The 16,885-nt window shown below is 42.6% G+C and overlaps 1 long non-coding RNA gene across 1 annotated transcript in view; it reads left to right on the top strand.

Annotated features, from left to right (window-relative positions):
* Positions 1-16,885, top strand: part of LOC106739298 (uncharacterized) — a 42,894-nt gene that overhangs the window by 7,021 nt on the left and 18,988 nt on the right. Inside the window, exon 2 of the long non-coding RNA XR_002091864.2 lies at positions 12,124-12,231. This is a non-coding gene — a long non-coding RNA (uncharacterized LOC106739298). The remainder of the gene's footprint in view (positions 1-12,123; positions 12,232-16,885) is intronic.

The raw sequence follows: 16,885 nt of genomic DNA, 5'->3' as shown, positions 1-16,885 counted from the left end.
TGCATGATCTCAGAAGGTCCCTTCCCTTCCTGCCCTATTTTCCTATGATAATATAAGACAGCAAATGCTTTCCACATTGATGGAAGTTGCTGGAAGTTTAGCTCATGAAATATTGATTACATTTGTTCTATTTAAGCTATTGCTGAACTGCGGCTTCTAATATCTCACTGCAGAGCAGATTGCCGTTGCCACATACGGCAAGCTTTCCCTTTTACTCACCTCATCTTCAAAGATTATTTCTTTCACAGTCAGCTCTTGGACCGTATGAAACACATTCCAGGTGTTTTTCTTATGGTGATCTCAGCAGTAACAGCAATACATTTTAAAATCACTTGAGAGAGAGAGAGAGAGAGAGAGATTACTGTTTTCCTCATTAAAACTGTTTTCATGAGGAAGGCTTGGGGTTTGCAGAAGTGCTTTCCTCTCTTCTTTGTGCTGGGGGGGGATCAGAAGCAAAGCTCAATACTTTAAAAGTAAGTCTCTTCCATCTGGTCAGCCACTCTTAAACCAACTTCAATCTGCCGGGAAAATATTAAAACTGTTCCTATTTTTCTTCAGTTAAAACACTAAAAGGCATAATGAGAATAAGAGCTTTTATAAAATTACTGACTGCCAGGATGATGAATTTGCTCTCTCTCAGTAAAATGCTTCTGTGCTTTGGGTTTGATGTCAAGTTTATGCTGTTTGGCTATTACTCTGTTTTTAAAGTAGCTGTTTGAAACTTTTTTTTAATATTGTAGAAGTGCTGTTCATGTTTCTGCACTTCAGGGTCTGTTAGGGTTTTCATTATAATACTCTGTTTTTCAGGAGGGAGGCGAGGGAGGAGTTATGATTTAGCTGCCAAATTTTGCTCCAGGCTACAACTTGATTTACATGTTCTCAATCTGGGAGCACGTGTGTGGAGGTTGGGTTGGTTAAATCCCTGATGCAGGTTTGGGTTTGCCAAAGTTCACTTTAGATCTCTCTCTCTCTCTTTTTTCTTAGCATTTGTGCATATCAAAGGGCTCTGATTTAGCACTGCTTCTTGTGCTTCAGTTTACCCTGCCTCTGAAGCTAGCACTCATGCACAAAATCCACAGGGCGACTCATTAGGCCTGTGTGAATAGGGAAGTATTCCATTTGGATTCGGCCGATTTGGAGGACAGTGATTCGATTTGGAGATTTGGATCACTGTCCTGAATCGATTCGGACGAATTGGCTTTGGAAGATTTGGCACTGATTTGGAGAGATTCAGTGATTCAGATTGGCCGGGGAGAGGCAGGCACAGCCGGGAAGCCCCTCCGGCTGTGCCTGCCTCTCCCCGGGAGGGGGGAGCCGTGGGAGAAGGCCCCACGGCTGCTCTGCCCATCCCCTCCCCTGCCCATCCCAGAATAGTCCCAGCACTTAAAAAAAAAAATCCCCATACTCATCAGCTGCAGCAGCGGCAATTGGGGCCCCTGGGCACTCATGGCAGAGCCCCCCCCCCCAGCGCTGTTGCATCGCACAGTCTGGGAGTTGGGGCTGCTGGGGCTGAGCAGTGCTGGACTCTGGCTGACAGGTGAAGCCACCCCAGCTCCCAGACAGTGCACGGCGCCCTGCTGTGCTGCACTACACCCATGCCATGGGGCAGCTGTCATGCAGGTACCAGGTGTGGGGGAGAGCAATCCCTCTGCCCCACGCTACATGAGAGGGCTCTGCTATAAGTGCCCAGAGGTCCCAATTGCTGCTGTCAGAGCCAGTAAGTAAGGGGCTTTTTATTTATTTATTTTTTTCATTTTAAAGTGCCAGGAGGCTGGGCTGGGTTGGGGATGGGGCTGGGCAGGGCAGCCATGGGGGCTTCTCCTGTGGCTCCTTTGGCTGTGCCTGCCTCTGCCTCAGCAGGGGGAGTCACAGGGGCTATGCCCTGCTGCTGCTTCCCCAGCCAACACAGCGGGGGCAGGGGTGCAATGCAGGTGCAGCTCACTCCAGGCGGCAGCAGGGCATAGCCCCTGCTCCCAGCACTGCTGCACCCATATCAGCACTGGGAGTGGGGGCTCTGCCCTGTTGCCATTTGTGAGCCAGCGTGGAGGTGCACGGGATGTGGGCATGGTAGCACTGGAAGCGGGGACTATGCCCTGTTGCCACTTGCCCCCTTCTGCCTGGAGTGAGCCGTGCCCACAACCTGCCTCCCTCCCACCCCGGCTTGGCAAGTGGCAGTAGGGCAGAGCCCTTGCTCCCAGGGCTGCTGTGCCTGCATCCTGTGCTCCCCACCTCCCTCTCCAAGTAACATGCCTACCCCCACCCCGGCTGGGCAGTTTGTCCCAGCCCCAGCCCCAGCCCCAATCCCTCCCTCCCCCATGCCATTTCCCTCCCCTCTCCTCCAACCCCAACAGACTTACCAGCTGGAGGCAGCTGTTTCTTGCCTGTTTAGTCTATGGCTAAATCTCTGAATTGGCTGAAGCTTTTCTGAAGCTTTTCCCGAATCAATGCAGATGCTTCAAATCAATTTCGAGCTTTTACTTGGTCTCCCAATTTTGATTTGGATTCAGAGATTTGGTGGCTGAATCAGGCCGAATCTTGTCCAATTGAATCAGCTACCGAAGCTTCACACAGCCCTATTACTCATGTGAAGACTCACCAACACAAAGAGGGGCTGTGTTGTTGGCATGGCAGTTAATTGTCATTTCTGTTTTTCAAAACCACAGTTTTTCTAGATGATGTGCCCTTTATTCAGATTCTAAACATGCACGCACTCATACTTAATGACACATTTATTTTCTTTTACTAAATCTGTACTTTGCCATTCCCTATCCAGTAGCAGTAGCCGATCCAGGACAGGAAACCAAAGTAGAGGGAGAGGGAAAAGATGTCTTTTCTCATCAGTGGTAGTAGTACTTTTGGGGGAGAAAGGACAGCTTGCTGTAGAGAGCTGGGATGCTCCAGTTATATGGAGGTTAGCCTGGGGATTTGAGAGAGCTGGGTTCATTCCCCTGCTTCATCGCAAACCTGGATATATGGCTAAAGCCCTTGGTTCCCCACTTCCAAATAGTACTTCCCTCCCACACAAAGTCATTGTTATTAAGAACTGGGGCACTAAGCTATGGTATAGCTATGAAAGTAGATGGTAGCTATGATAGCAGGGAGCTGCTGTTGCACAGACCTGGGAATGCAGCAATTCACTAGTGGAAGATGGCAAATAGCTTGTTTTTAGGCAGTGAAATGCACCTCTCTGCTTTTTCTCCCTCATTTTCAGGCTGGAACAATCATTGTGAATGCTTCTAATGGGAATAATGGTAGGTTTCTCTCAGACCTTAAGTTCATACTTCAGATTCATTTGTCTGCAGTACATTGACTTGGGTCCTTTCAAAGTCCATCGAAGCATTTCAGTATTGACTGCAATCTATTGCTCTCCTAAATGGACCTATCTTATAAGCACATTGCTGTTAGGTTATTTTTCCAGAGCACTGTATCAGTTCATATGCGCACCTGAATAAGCCTTAAATATAAACCATGAGTATGATTATACACAGCAGAGTCACTTACTCCTTGGCTCTAAAAGTCTGTTGACTCATACACTAAGAAATGGTAATTAATAGCATGTAACTTAATTAATTTGTATGGGATGTCATTGCTGTTTTTCAGGCTCATCCAAGTCTGTTTATCAGAGGTGAATCATCTTGTTAACATTTTAAAAATGAATTTATTGTACGATATGGACAAGGAAACTATGAAGCACAAACACATGCATACACACATGGGTTGACCAGTACTTCAGTTTTACTTGTCCTGAATCGTTTCAGTTGAAATGTGGCCCAAATTCTGCTTCTGAATGCAGACAAATCTACATCCCCGTGGTGATTCAAGCCAAATGAGGAAAAACAACCCCAGTGATCTCTACAAAGTAGAACTAAACAGGTCATGCTGCCCTGATGCATACAACTTGCTGGAGCTGTATTTTTGTTTGTTTGGTATTAACCTAGTGCCTAGTTCAGCACATTATATGATGCTTGGGAACCAATAGGGATGAGCACGCCAATTTATATTCAAGTAACTGAGCTGAGACTGGGGAGACGGCATTGGTTTTTACTAGCAAATCCTACCTTTGAGGTTGTATGAAAACCCTGAGGCTGCATTGTTACTCCAATACTTTTCTCAATACTCCTTGCCGTGATGCTACATCTGACCATCAACAAGCTTCCAGCTGGAGTGGAGCTAAATTACCAAATAGGGATGGTAAGCTGTTTAGCCTCAGCCAACTCCAGGTCAAAACCAGGGCCACCCCAGCCTCAGTCATTGAGCTCCAGTATGCTGATGATGCTGTAGTGTGTGCTCACTCAGAAACAGACCTTCAGGCAGCCATCAATGGCTTTACCAATGCATACAAGAAAATGGGATTGACAGTGTTCACAAGACTAAGGTCCTTCACCATCAAGCTCCTAATGAACAGTCCCCAGTTTCAGTAATCCACATCCAAGGTGCAACCGGAGAACATTGTTTATTTCCCGCACCTTGGAGGCCATCTCTTGCAGAAGGCTGACATTGATGAAGAAATCCAAAATCGCCTCAAATGTGAAAGTGCAGCCTTTGGACACCTGAAGAAACGGGTGTTAGAAGATCGTGACATCTGATCTGAAACCAAGCTCCTGGCTTATCAAGCAGTCATGATCCCTACCTTGCTATACAGAGCTGAGATGTGGACAACATACAGGCAACATCTAAAGTTGTTAGAGAAGTACCATCAACACTGCCTGTGGAAGATCCTCTGAATCCAGTGGGAAGATAGACAGCAATGTTAGCATCCTCCTGCAAGCAAGCATGAGTATTGTGATCATCTAACATCAACTTAATTGGGCCATGTCATCCAGATGATTGGCTGTGGACTTCCAAAGCAAGTTTTATTCTCCTAGATCAGCCAATGCCTACACTCAAGCAGAGGGCAGAAAAAGCACTTCAGGGATATCCTCAAGGCCAGCTTAAACAAAAATGCAACACTGATTTCAATTTGTGTGAGACATTTGCCCATGACCACCCCAAATGGAAGAAGAGTCTGCTGCAGGGATCTCAGTACTTTGAAACCTCATGACAACAACAGGAGATAGAAAAGCGGGAGCGGCAAAAGTGTGCCATGGACCAAATAAAAAATTCAGTGCCTCCCACCACACACGGAAACACATGGCCTAGTTGCAGTAGAGTCTGTCGATCCCAGATAGGCCTCATCAGCCATCTTCGGACACACAGATAAGACAATCACGGAAGACAATCTTCCTTGCCTCTGAGAGGTTGCTGAAGACTAGTATGACACTGTCAATCATGGGTGCTGTTGGCCCTTTCCAAAGGCATGTAAGCCTGAGAGCAGTTTTCTATCCTCTCTTCTCCTCACTACTTTGCTCACTTGCATCAGGCAGAATGGGATGCTGAGGTTAAGTGTCTCATTGAAAGTTACCCAGCACCTGAGGGTGTGGTACCTTGATGAAGGCATCCACAAAACAATTTGGAAAGATCTCCTGTTCATCTAGTCCCATATCAAGCCACTAGGTGACACCGCCTCTCTGCTTCACCAAGTTTATAGTGATGTATTTTAATAAAAAGACTTCACCTGGAAAGAAAGTAACCAGAAGATTGTTGCATTACTCATGGCATGGACATGCAGTGCATGAAGGGTCTTTCTGACTGCTGACAGTGGGCTACACAGGCTCTGGCAATTGGCTTTCCTTATTTTCATCTGGGATTTTTGTAAATAAAGCTTATCTTCTTAACATTCATAATGGGCTGCATAGCCAGACTGTAGATGAATAATGTAAGCCAGGAGAAGCTAATGCCATTGTCTTAGCTAAGTGCAAGGGTCCTGCTATTTTTCAATAGAAAACATTCAGGTCCTGATATGAAGAGGGCAACCGAAGAGTTAACCTGGATCATTTTCAAACCCGAAGTCATTGCAAAGTTCCTATTAGGAGAGAGTGATGCGCAAAGTGATATAATAAATAAAGATACCCTCTATTGACCAAGAGTAATGTTGACTGTGCTGATGGAAAGCTTGGGGACTCTAAGCATGATCAGAGTAAATTAAATAAAAAGTAACGTGGATATTTTTGGTGCATTTGTAAGAGGAAATCCAATTAAAATTTAACTTTAAAATGTAAGTTTCAATGTTTGCAGAGCCAGGATGGAATAGAAATGTGGCCTTTCTGAGTGATTTGTTTGTAAAGGAGTTTGCAAATAAAGCAATTATATTTCCTGTAAGTAAACATTTGTTACTATTTACCATTACTGCTCTAGTATTTATGGGGTGCCTGATTGCTATATTGGTTGTACACATGGTATAGTTATCTTACGTTTAAAAACAATGGAGAAGCAGAACCATTATCCCCATTGGTAACAATTTATTTAAGAAAATGCAATTATAAAAAATGCCAATATTCCTAAAATAATGGAAAGGAAAGGGGAAGAAGAAAAAGGATAGAGCTTTAAGCATGACTAGGAGCATGATTCAAGAGTATAACCATTAATCTAAAAGCCACTGAAGCCAAGGGAGATATTCCGATCGGAAAAAATTCGGATTAGGCACAGACCCCTAATGGTGTCTCTTCCTTTGAAGTCAGCATGAGTTTTGCATATGATTATTGGGAGCAGGATGTATCCTGAGGTGAAATGCAACAGGTCACCAAAATACTAACTTGCACTTAAGTGCTTCAGGCAGAACTTGCAGGGGATTCATGTCAGGGATAGGAATGCATTTCACCAGAAGTGGATGCTTGATGAAAGAGTCCCTCTGCTGAGCCCAGTTCATTCTCATATAAACTGTGTGGGCTTTTCAGTCTGTGATGCTTCCATACAAAGGCCTGCTGCCATTCTCCATCCTGACCCCCAGAAACACTGGGCAGCCACAAGTGTCATCGCCTTGACTCTGCACTTCTAAGAACAAATACTGTATGCAGGCCACTTACATTGTTGTCTTTCGAGCTTTCTTGACTTTAGATTTTTTTTTTTCCATATTATCAAATGGAGTTACATTTGGAGTGTGAAATTTGGTATTTATCTTCACTTGGAAATGTTGGTTGCTGTTGTTTCATTTCTCCTGTTGTAGAGTTGCACTCAGTTCCTCTGGATCTTAGAGTCATTTACACTAGAAGAATGAGTCCTACAGCAATTTTAACTTCCTGTGTAAATAACTGTTCATGTCCCTTGGGACAGCACAGTCACTCCCTCCTGCTAAAGAGGAGGTTAAAGAGCATCTCTGGGCCAGGCTAGCAACCAAGGGTGAGTATGAAGAGAGGAGGATAGAAGGGAGGTCAGCAGCAGGCTCTCAGAAGCTTTTTAGCCCACTGTAGGAAATGGAAGAAGAAAAAAGAAGGTAATCCCTGAAGGGAACTTTGCCCAAGGGAGAGGCAAACCACCCTGGAAAGAAAGCAAAAGTGGGCTTATAAGAGGATCATAGGGTGGCTAATTGGGCATCATCCAAGCATAATGGTTCATTTTGCATTTTCATCATATTTGGTGTTATATTTTGTGTTGGTGTTCATAACGTTTGGTGTTTGGGCTTTGACAGGCTGAAAGCCATGTGCTCCCGTTGACTCCAGCGAGACTGCTCTTACAATAATAATATCGCACCAAATATTACTCCCTGTGAGTGAGTGCAACAGTTGAAACTGAAGTGCTTTGGATAAGAGATAAGATGGCACTATTGAAAAGTGCCGCTAATTTTTCTGCTAATTTGTTTTACCATAATAAAATCTATGGTCTGGGAGAGATGTTTGGATTCTGTTTCCCTGTATTTATTAGACTTGCTCAGACACTAGCATTTCTGCTCCATGGGGGATTTTGAAAATCTGAAATGTGTTTTCGTTCCAATTCAGAACAAAGGCCGCTTGAAATTTCTTGAGAAAAAGAAATAATAATAATAAAAAAAAAACATGTTTGAATGATTCCAGGTTCCAGCTTGATTTTTGGCAATGTTGAATTATTTTCATTGTGAATAGCTTAATCTCAATAATGTTCAAGTAGCACAATACATTATATTAACTATATTTAGCATTATATATAATATTAGAATAATATGTTATAATGAAGCAAAAACATGAAATTATACTTTAACCTTAAGCAAAATGTTTTGACATTATTATTATATAATTTCATTTCAATAATTAATCATTTTGATCTGTTTCCCAGTAAAAACAAAAAGCTCATAAACATTGACTGGTTCCCAGGAAGTATTTAGATTTTAATGAAACAGTCCCTTCCAATGGAAAGCTGAAGCATCTAAAATGCTTGAACAAGGCTAGAATTTACCATTGCAGCACCCCTGTGAGACTGATAAATACTGATTTCCCCATGTTATAGGATGGGGAACAGGGCAACTAGATGGCTTGCCCAAGGTCCCACAGAAAGTCTGTGGAACACCAGGGGTTTGAACCCAGATCTTATTCTTAATCCAGTCCTTAACCATTGTGTAGCCCTCCTATCAGAGCTGGTAATGGTCTTTATGGCTAGGGACAGAAATGACACACAAACCGGTGCAAGTGATTGGCAGCCGGTTCAAATCTGTAACACAACAGAAGTTCAGTGCACATAAACAACTTTCAAAATGGCCAAAACCAGTTTAAGACAAACCTGGATGGATGTAGTATCAGACTTCACTGATTTAGGTTGAATTGGTTTATTGAACTTCTGTCCCTGACTCAAGTTAACTCATAGTCCACCAGCATCCGAGGATGTTCGGCACCTCCCCTACGCTCCCCCTCACAGGGTGTGTAGGCTAGTCTTGGCCCTGCTGTCTGCTCCAGCTGAGCAGGGAGAAGCACTTTAGTGCCCCCTGGTGTCTGGCTTGACTCACTGCAGGCATGTGGCTGCATTTCGAGAATCAAAAATGAACGTCTGTTCACTTGCTTATTGGTTCAATCTTAGAGAAACCTGCGAAGATTGAATCAATCCGGCCTCAGTCCTTTTGACTGTCTGTACTTAGCCTATATATCCGAGTCGTTACATGTTTAAAACTTCTCTTGCAAGCTGCCTCTTTTAAACCCTCCTGCTCTTAAATTTGTCACAGGAATTAGGAGGTGTATCCTGTCCCTACCAGGGCTTTAGGAAACAGAAGAACTTGTCTCTCTAGCGTAAACCCATGAATACTTAGAAATACTGGTTGAATTGTTCACTCTTCCAAACAGTTTCATCATCTAAGACAGCTGCATTGTGAAAACATTTTTGGTGACAGTACATAAGGCCTCACATCAGTTTTGCTATAACGTGTCACATATATCACAACCTGACACTAACATAGCACGATGGAGGAGGTTACATCCCTATAAAGAAGATACACTCTTGATTTAAAGTAACTAGCATCTGGGTTTCATAGACGTGTAGCTGAGGGAAGATTCATTTGACAACTGCACTTGGAAAGGAGAATTGTTAAGTAATTGACATTTCTGGCCCAAATAAAACATTTGCTCTGAACTTTTATTTCTGAGACCTGCATCCTCGGTTCAGATGTCTTTGGAGAATATCTGACAGAAGGATATGTGAGGCTGGCTGCTTCTAATTAAGCACAGAGTTGCCACCTACTTAAGTATTTAATGGGAACAGCATATCTGATATCACTGCAGCTGGGTCCATGGTAAGAGTCTAAAATGAAGTGCTGTTGCATGATACAGACTTCAGGTTGCAGTACACTGGCTTCTTGGCTCAAGAAGCTATGTCTCTGCCAATAGGATAGGCTTGAAATACAGATGAGAAGCTGAAGGGAAGGAGCTTGGTTGGGGCAGGAGCAAAGAGATTCCTGTGAAAAATCATTTGACATAGTTCCCCCCTTGATTTACAGAATGGGATGTACACACACACCACTATGGGTCCGTGGGTGACAATGAGGTGCGTATACAGAGGCTATATATCTCTGGGATGTAGTTCTGGCTCCTGGTGATACAGTTCCATGTGAGTTATAGGACCATCTTTCCGGAGAGAGAGGGTCCCTGGAATAGATGATGCAGCCCAATTTTCCTTTTTCTTGCCCTTAGGATCCCTGCAGGGCCATAAAAGTGAACAGTACATATCTCTACCACATCCCATTGTCTTATTCTGTTCTGGTTCCTGGACCAGCAGGTGTCCACAGGACCTGGAGAAAAAAATCGATGATGTGTTATTCAGATAGCTTAATCACCCACCTCTATGGGAAGGTGAGAGATCCACATGTACATGCAAGGCACCCTTTGCATACACACACGCACGTGCGCACACCCACCCACCCACACACGCACCTGTAATATGTCAGTGGTTTTTAGTTTATTAACATAGAAAATGGACTTGTACAATAGAAACCAGCCCTCTGTCTAATCTACTATTTACCTCAGCATCCATACCATCCATTACTTAAGAAAAATATACTTCGTTTGCAGCAAGACACCTACATAGAAGCATTAGCTATTACTAAAAAGGCAGAAACAGCTCTCTTAGGAATGAATTGTTTTGCTAATCTCCACCCACCCACCAAATCAGAGCACTTCACGGGCTGGAGGAGTATCAGTTAGTGACGTTGCTTCCATTGGCTCATAGCCTTTCCTGGGATGTGGTTCGGATACACTTGTTTAGTCACTCTCACTTCTTTTCTTAAAACTATCTTAGTTACATTGTTCGTGGGTAGCTTTGTTGGAAGAAACCTAGAGAATAATTCAATGGCCCATCAGCCATGACTTTTTCCCCGGGGTTTCACGGCCAATGCTGACATTTATTGGCCTTTGATTTTGAGAGAGAGGTTTAAAAATTAGCTATTTTTATTGGATTGGCCAACAGTGATTTGATTTTTTTTTTTTTCTAATGCAGTCTTGGCTGTGACACAATATACTCCCCTGTGTGCACTCTGGAAAGATTTAGGTCATGCTGTCTGAGGAAGAACTAGATGATTTCCAAGAAGAAAACCTGAGGAAACTCTTATTAAATCCAAAAACTCCTTGAAGAGACTTCCTTTTAATACAAAAATAACTCAGACAATATAGTGCCTTTTTACATTGTTTGTTTGCATTGCTTTGCTGTTTAATGGTTCAGTACATAGGGAAGCACAAGACAAAACCCTGCAACATTAAATTGAAAGAGAAAACATGTTTTCTAGGGGGATGATAATAATTTCCTAGTTTCCAAATGCTTCTAAAAGCTTGAAAAAGCTTTGCTAACAGTTCATCCATTTTTTATTAATCTTTTCACCTTCCATTTAGATGTTGAGTTAGATTATCGATGTTTTCTGGCCTGTCTGACTTCCCCGACGGAGGCACTTTACTTATCTGTTATCCTGGGGTCAGGATACATAGAAAAGAAACAAAGCAAATGAATGAGCAAACAAACAAAATGTGGCTGTTGCAAATGTCAGAGTATTTAACCCACTTGGACCTGACAAGATTAAGTTATGTAACGACCTGTAACATTTTTGTCCTTTTTTTGGACAGTTATATATTACGGGCTCTATATGAGCCATCAAAAAGTTCTAGCCCGGCAGCAGATTACTCCTGTCCTTCAAATAATCAAGGCTGTTGAAATGGTGCAAAAGGGCACTTAGGGAGACTGTTAGGGCTTTCAACTACCTGGATCTCCCTAAGCCTTCAGAGATCATTGGGGATTTAAGTATGCTCAGGGAGGAGCTGCCCTGTTCATGAGCCATCTGAAGATGCAAGGCTTTCCATGCATTTCTGGAATAAAATGTCAGTGATGTGCATTTTCATTTAAAACAAGGCCCCTCCACACTACTCTGAGAGAGGTACAATATATACCTGCCTTAGAGTCTGTATCAAAGTGCACTTTAAAGTTTTTTTCCACTGCTGAAGTAGTATAAAAGGGCCTCATTGCAGCTAAGAATTGGCCTGTATAACCTATGTATCCAGGACCCAGTATTTAGCATTATTTTGAGGGTTTGGGCTTATAAAAGCCACAGGAAAGATAATGCAATATTGTCCTCTAAAATCTTAGCACTAAAAAGAGTCACATAGTTAAGTACATTTACCAGGCTCTGGTTAAAAAAAAAAAATCATGTCTGGCATAACTATTGCTTGCATGTATGTATGTGACCCTTGGAGACACGTCTTTACATAATAGGTATAACTTTGATTGATCACTAGAAAACTCTGAAAAGACAGTGTCATGAACAGCTGATCCACTCTGATTTCTGTTTTTTCATCTCTTCCTTCCTTGCAGTTGTGCACATCTCTTTCAAACAAACTGGATCTTCATTTACAGCTGTGTAAATCCCAAGAGGAATGTAATGGATGTGGGACAGAGGACTGACAGTCACCCATCTTTTGAGTAAGGCTGTTTTACTAAATCAGTTTTATGAAGATATGTGCTCCTTTAGACTCAGTTTACATGCTGATAAACCAAATATCATTCTTGATTAGCAGTGATTCAATTTTGGTTAAGTCAGTGGGGTTGCATGGGGATAAATAAGCATAGAGTGTGCCCAGCTGGTTGCTTTTTACTCAGGGCAGAATATCTATTAAGGTGTGGGCATCTTGAGCTATGTAATCTATCTGCATTTTAAATCGAGTATATGCACTTCAGTATTACCAAAGAAAAAAACTCTCAACCACAGGGATCTCTGGAAGGTAGAATTTCATAGCTTAGTGCAAAGATTTGGAAAATGCTATAAAGCAGATTGAATTACTGAAGCATATAATAGGGCAAAAATCCTATGATAGGAGACAATTATTTACTATCCAGGAAGCAGAGAATACCATAAAAAGAATTATTTTTCCTAATAATTTTTCAATCAAGCCTAATGTTATTGCTTCTGTATAAAGAATGGTTCCTGTTAAACAGGGATCCTAATGTTTCTTGGGTATTAATCACACAGTATCATTGCTGTAGATGGGATAGCATTCGGAAAAAGATCTTCAAGCTCCTCAGAGAACTTGCCTTGGAGTTTCTGTACTATTGGTACCTCTGAGACAGTCATGGTGCCCATATGCTGTCTTGCTAATTATGCCAAAAGCTTCTGATATCCAAATTCCTATAAGTATTTTTCTGGTTATTTTATGTTATTTTATTTTATTTTAATAATTTTTTATCATCTCTCTCTCTCTCTCTTTCTCAGTCTATGTTCTCTGTACTTTACTTTGGTAGATTTTTCTATAAATTAGGGGCGGGCAAAATATAGCTTATGGTCTGGATCTGACCCACCAAGTGATTCTATCCAGCCTGCAGTGGGTGCTTCAGTCCCACCTGGCCCTTACATGGAGGGTATCCCAAGTTCATGTGGCTAGTCCTGCCACCCCCAGGTACAGAGGTGCCACCTGGCACAGAGCGCAGCCCTATCCCTGTGCATGGCTCTTGGGCACACTGGGAGCTGTAATCCATGGGGCCAGGTACTGGTTGGAGCGGAGCAGCAATGTAGTTGGACTCAGCTTCCCAGAAGCCCCCATGATAGTGGTTCACTCTGCACTCCCACTTCCAGCTGCTGCTGCCAGTGTCTCCACCGCCAGGTCCAGCCATCTGTTCAGGCATCCTGGCCTGTCCACCCTTTACCCACCACTGGAGGCACTGGGAGGAGTGGGTGGGTTGGGTCCCCATGGAGACTGGAGCAGGGACCCCACAGGCAGGGTACACCTGGCTGGGTGGATGGTCCTGCCTACTAGTCCTGCTCCCGGACACTGCTCCCCAGCCCCGCTTGGCCCCATATCATCTGCCCAGCTGAGCGTGCCCTGCCTGCAGGGGTCCTGGGCTGGCCTCCATAGAGACTATGCCCACCTGCCCACTCCGTCCAGCACACCCAACAGTGGTGAAGATAGGATCAGTTGATGTGTCTCTGACTTTCTCGCCCCGCTCTCCTGCTACCGTGCCAGGTGGTATAAACCCAAGATGGGGGAGCCAAGGCTGGGTCATCACCCCCCTCCATACCCTGGCCCTCAACAGCTCACCAAAACCAAAACTCCTTAAGAGTCCCTCCAGCCCAAATAATTGCCCACCCCTGCTATAGATGCTATTATAACTGCCTGGCACTTTTAATTTTCCATCGGTGATTGGTTTTTCCTCCTCTGCAAAGTAAGTCAGTGTTAGTGTTTAACATTAAAAAGGTTATTTATTGTGATAGCCTTTGAAACCCCAGTCAGACATGGAGCCTGCATTTTGTGCTCAGTGCTGGAGAGACAAGTTGAGAAACAGTTTTCTAGTTGGATTGGTAATCAGAAGTCTAGGATGGAGCTAAGGCAAGATACTCCAGACAATGTTAGTCAACAGCACGCTCAATGACCTTCAAAAGGAGAAGAAGGGAAAAGGGGGTCATGACTGTTTTTAGGCTGGGGCCTAGCAGAAATGAAAAAGGAGAGAGCAAAACCAGTAGTTGAGGACATCAGTCTGGTCAAAGAACCATGAAGAATGGACCACAGGAAAGGAGGGGAGGTGATTCAACTGACTGTATCACATCATCCACATCTGCCCTGCGTAGGATTATCTGAAATGGTGGGTCAGCTCTAGCAATCCTGTTACATGGGGCATCCTTTCTTATCACTCTTGACCCTGTTTTAGTACTAGGTGGGGAGAGTTTAAGATGTGTGGGGGGGAAGGCTTATACATACACAACCTTCTGGTCTTGATTGGAGTGTAATATGAGCACTGCTTGAATTTTGCCAGTGAAACTTGTGACATAATAGAACTTTTAAAGTACACTTTGAAAGATGAGGAGCTTTAAGCTACATTCCTAAATCTTTATTTCAGCACCTAAATAAATAGCCGGATCTTCAAAACCACTGAGCAGTCTCACTCCCACTGAAATCTTGGCCTCTGCGCAGATGTCACACAGATTGTAAGCTCTTTGAAGCAGGGCCTCTCTTTGCCCTATGCTTGTATAACACTTAGCAGAGTGTGTTGTTAGCCCACAATTGGGACCTTGGGGTTGACAACGGTACAAATAATAAAGGCTATGATTTTTTATTTTTTTTTTGTGATGGTCGCAGACACACTGAATATGCAGAAATTGATTCTTGAGATCCAGCATGCCACTCAGAGGAGAAAATACAAAACACGGTAAAAATGACTGTGGCAGAATCATAGCCTTGATAATAACCTATGATGATGACGGTGATAAAGGAAACCAATATGATATATTTTCAGTCCCCTGTTTAAAGGAGATCATCTAGCTTTGCTGTCATTATAGCTCCTGAAGAAGGGCTAAAATGTAATCAGTATGTAATGTGCAAGGACAGAAATGTCATAGAAAAAGATACGTCCCCATACGTAATATATCATCTTCTATTCTTTATTTTTTTGACAAATCATATGGCACAATGTTATTAATTCCATCTATAAAAGTGTAGTATGATGCAGTAGAAATACATTATGAGAATTGGATGAGAGGGTTTGCAGGTGGATACAACTTAAAAATATTTAGCTAATGGATCTCTTTTCTTTTCTTTCTGGTACAGTGTTAATGATAATTTGAATTCAAAGGTCTTCTTGCCTAGGGTCCTTAATTTGTGTACTGCACCAGACATTCATTAAAACCCTATGAAATACAGACAACTCCACAGAAGCTTGCCCACCAAATTTGACTCATCCGACAGATGGTACATACAGGTTTTAATGACATGATTGCAAGTTCTTGCCATGCCTTATATACACAAATGAGTCTGTCACTACCAATATTAGCAGGCCTGAGGTCTTCCCTTTTCAGGTCCATGGGGATATATATGTAAGCTGTGCAGAATCAAGCCCCTTCCTGTTTCAGGTGTACTAAGAAATCAGTAGAAATTTGGGGTATGAAACTAATGCATAGGTGAGCCCCTGCTCCTGAACCAGTGAAAGTGTAAGCCTAAAAGGAGTTGACACGTTATTTAAGCAGTTGGGGTGTGGAAGTCAGTGACAAAAAGATGGAAGTCTGTCCTCGGGTGCGCTTGGTCAGTTGTTAATTTCTGCAGTCTCTTGTGGAGCGTTGGGGAAATTTAAATATCCAAGTCAAGTGTCATTTCTGTCAGAAATAATAAGTAATGCAATTAACTCCAAGAGCTGGAAGGCATGTCCTGTACATCAATGTAAAAACTTAATTGCAAGACACAACAATTTAGAATTTGAAAGAACTGTATACATTCTGTTGATTTGTATTCTCCTTTTCATGGCCAGTACAAATGTATCTAACATTACATTTTAAAATTAGTTGTCCTGTGAAACAGTCACCATTTCATTTTCTTAATTTACTTTGCGAGTAAAAATCTTCGCTGGCGCTCTCTGAAACCGAAAGCTTCATTTCCATTCCTGAATGGAATTAAATCTATTAAAAATTCAAATGCATGCAATTCACGTGTGTATTTTGAGACGGTTGCATTTTTGGAAATTAAAATATTAATGATTCAAGTTAATTTGATTGCTCTTATCCACCTCTGTCTTAACAAAGACAAAGAGCTCTTCCAAGGGCTCAGCTCACAAGAATAATGCAAAACCAATTTCAGAACACTGCTTCTCCACATTATAAACAAGTCATTGAACAGAAACTTTTATTCAATTTTTGATGAGTCACATCTTGTGATTTAATGTCACAAGGCATCAAACATAAAAAAGTCTTGTTGATGAAAGGGGAAAAATAGGGGAAAAGGAAACAGGTCAGATTCTCAGCAAATGTAAATTCTTGTAGCTTAACTTTTGTACATCTGCACCCACTTACCTCAGCTGAAGATCTGGGCCTATTTTGTTTAACTTTCTCGACAATGCTCCCCTATGTCTTCACTCCTTTTTGCTCCTGGTTTGTTTGCATCCAACATAGATTTGCTCTCTCTACGTCTCGGGAAAATCTATAATGTATATAAATTATGCACAGTTTTTCTGTGGTTCAGTGACTCCATCTTACATGACAGCATTAGCTTTTGTATGGAGTTGAATGCTCCTCTTCATTATTTGTGGTGAATTAGCATCTCTGTGTGTGGCACTTGAACTGTTTCTGGTTTTCTTTTGTCTGGCCGCATTCTGACTTCTG

The sequence above is a fragment of the Alligator mississippiensis genome, chromosome 8, assembly GCF_030867095.1.
Source record: "Alligator mississippiensis isolate rAllMis1 chromosome 8, rAllMis1, whole genome shotgun sequence".
Taxonomy (NCBI): Eukaryota; Metazoa; Chordata; order Crocodylia; family Alligatoridae; genus Alligator; species Alligator mississippiensis.
Note: the sequence above shows the minus strand (reverse complement) of the source record. Positions and strands in the feature narration are given on the sequence as shown.